Genomic DNA, 2,500 nt, shown 5'->3' with positions numbered 1-2,500 from the left:
AAAAAATGGAACAAAAAGACATATTTCGACATTCTGATGTTTTTTTTTTTATCTGTCTGTCTGTCCGTCTGTCTGTGTGTCTGTCTATCTATGTAGTGCCTCAGATGAAATATTTTTTCTTCATTTTCTCGTACGCTTTTGCAGAATAACTTTATTTTTCTCTCTCTCTCTCTCTCTCTCTCTCTCTCTCTCTCTCTCTCTCTCTCTCTCTCTCTCTCTCTCTCTCTCTAAGGCTCATCCTACTTTTCACATCCTCCTTCTCCTCCTCCTTAATCTGCACCTCCTCCTCTTCCCTTTGTCTTCTTCCTTTCTCCTCACCACCATCCTTCCCCTTCCCTCCCCTTCCCCTCCTCTCCCCATCATTTAATTAGCAATAAAATCAGCAGACGTTGGAAGCAACAATAACTGGTGGCTACAAAAGTTATTATTGTCTCCCCTCTCCTGTCCCCTCTTCCCTTCCCCTTCTCTCCTCTCTTCTTTCTTATCGTTCCTCCTCTGTTTCCTCGCTTCATTACAGACACATCTCTCCATATCTCTCATTCTTTCTCCGTTCTTTCTCTGCTTTCCTCTATTTTTTTCCCTTCTCTCTCATCCTCTCCTCCCTTCCCTCTCCCACCATCTCCCATCTCCTCTTCTTCCTTATTCCTCCTTCCATTTCCTCTCTCATTTCTCCCTCGCCTTCTCTTCTTTCTCTCTCTCTCCATTCTCCCTTTTATCCCCCTTCTCTCTCTCTCTCTCTCTCTCTCTCTGTCTCTCTCTCTCTCTCTCTCTCTCTCTCTCTCTCTCTCTCTCTCTCTCTCTCTCTCTCTCTCTCTCTCTCTCTCTCTCTCCCTCCCATCTCGTCTTCCTTACCTGATACTTTATCTAACAAGGTTCAGCCAAGTGCTCTTATCACCTGTTATCTGGCCCTGGGAGAGAGAGAGAGAGAGAGAGAGAGAGAGAGAGAGAGAGAGAGAGAGAGAGAGAGAGAGAGAGTCGAGAGCCTTGATTTTAGTGCATAATAGAGATAGAGTGGTAGGTCTCTCTCTCTCTCTCTCTCTCTCTCTCTCTCTCTCTCTCTCTCTCTCTCTCTCTCTATCTATCTATCTATATCTATCTATCTATCTATCTATCTCTATCTATCTATCTATCTATCTATCTCTCAATCTTTCATTTCAGTAGTCGTGCCAGCATGTGATTGCGACAGAGAGAGAGAAAAAGAGAGAAAGAGACAGTGATAGACATGTGGGCGTGATGAGAGAGAGAGAGAGAGAGAGAGAGAGAGAGAGAGACGTTCGCATAAACATGGAAAGGGAATTGAGTAAACGCATGGATATTTTAAAACACACACACACACACACACACACACACACACACACACACACACACACACACACACACACACACACACACACACACACACACACTCACGTACGCAAAAGGAGATGATAATTCTTTGAGAGTCTTCAGATAAGAAATAACATTGAGAGAGAGAGAGAGAGAGAGAGAGAGAGAGAGAGAGAGAGAGAGAGAGAGAGAGAGAGAGAGAGAGAGAGCAGTATCTCAGTCTTGTTCCGTTGTGATACAGACACAGACAGACTAACATCCTCTCTCTCACTCACTAACTCACTCACTCACTCACTCACTCACTCACTCACTCACTCACTGTAACTCTCCCTCCATCTTCCATTCACGAACAAGTAAGTAAGCAAGTAAACAAAAATAGGGGAGAGTGTGATATATTACGTAAAATAAATAAAGAAAAAATACATAAATTAATAAAAAAGAAAATAAAGAAAATACAAAAAAAAAAAGAGAGATATAAATATTGCACAAGAATTTATGGAATGTGGAAAATCGTGGAGGAATTTCAGTGACTGTTTTTGATAGAGAGAGAGAGAGAGAGAGAGAGAGAGAGAGAGAGAGAGAGAGAGAGAGAGAGAGAGAGAGAGAGAGAGAGAGAGAGAGAGAGAGAGAGAGAGAGAGAGAGAGAGAGAGAGTTGATGATTAGGACATATATGAAAGAAAGGAAGGAAAAGAGATAATGAAATGTGTTTGTGTACAGAGAGAGAGAGAGAGAGAGAGAGAGAGAGAGAGAGAGAGAGAGAGAGAGAGAGAAGCATCATGTGATTTACTTTTGTTACGTGATCGTGTGTGAATGCAGAGAGCAAGAAAACGTACAGAACACAAACATATTCTTTCAGTCATGGACGAGAAGGTTAAGGGAAGAAACAAAATTTAAAAAAAATGCTGTTTTCCTTTATTAATTTGTGAAAGTAGGATTCGAAAATATTACTGAGTTTGAGATGAATGTAAACTCTTAGTAACTGTTGTTTCATAGAGACAGAGCGTGAGCATACTTGTAAGGAGGGTGAAGGAACGTTAGTGAGTCTAAGATGAGTGAACGCATACACAGAATGAAAATGTATTTGTGAAAGGAAATATAAAAAAAAAAATTGTGTATTTGAGAATCTGAGATGAATGAACAACTTATATTATTTTCGTTCCTCTCTCAACTTTT

The 2,500-nt window shown here is 41.0% G+C and overlaps 1 protein-coding gene and 1 long non-coding RNA gene across 6 annotated transcripts in view; both read left to right on the top strand.

Moving 5' to 3' along the window:
- The window catches only part of LOC135104718 (adenosylhomocysteinase-like 1), a 146,338-nt gene that overhangs the window by 99,355 nt on the left and 44,483 nt on the right, over positions 1-2,500 (top strand). The window contains exon 1 of one of the 5 annotated variants that reach the window (XM_064012242.1): positions 1,545-1,679. The exons of the other annotated variants lie outside the window; for them this stretch is intronic. The gene's annotated coding sequence lies outside the window, so the exon portion shown is untranslated. Of the gene's footprint in view, positions 1-1,544; positions 1,680-2,500 lie in introns of those variants that run through there. 5 annotated transcript variants of the gene reach the window in all.
- LOC135104723 (uncharacterized) overlaps positions 8-2,500 on the top strand; it is a 3,517-nt gene continuing 1,024 nt past the window's right edge. The window contains exons 1-2 of the long non-coding RNA XR_010270521.1: positions 8-1,014; positions 1,968-2,500. The exon at positions 1,968-2,500 is cut by the window's right edge and continues 1,024 nt beyond it. This is a non-coding gene — a long non-coding RNA (uncharacterized LOC135104723). The remainder of the gene's footprint in view (positions 1,015-1,967) is intronic.

The sequence above is a fragment of the Scylla paramamosain genome, chromosome 11 (genome assembly GCF_035594125.1).
Source record: "Scylla paramamosain isolate STU-SP2022 chromosome 11, ASM3559412v1, whole genome shotgun sequence".
NCBI lineage: Eukaryota > Metazoa > Arthropoda > Malacostraca > Decapoda > Portunidae > Scylla > Scylla paramamosain.
This window is presented reverse-complemented; position numbering and strand designations above follow the sequence as displayed.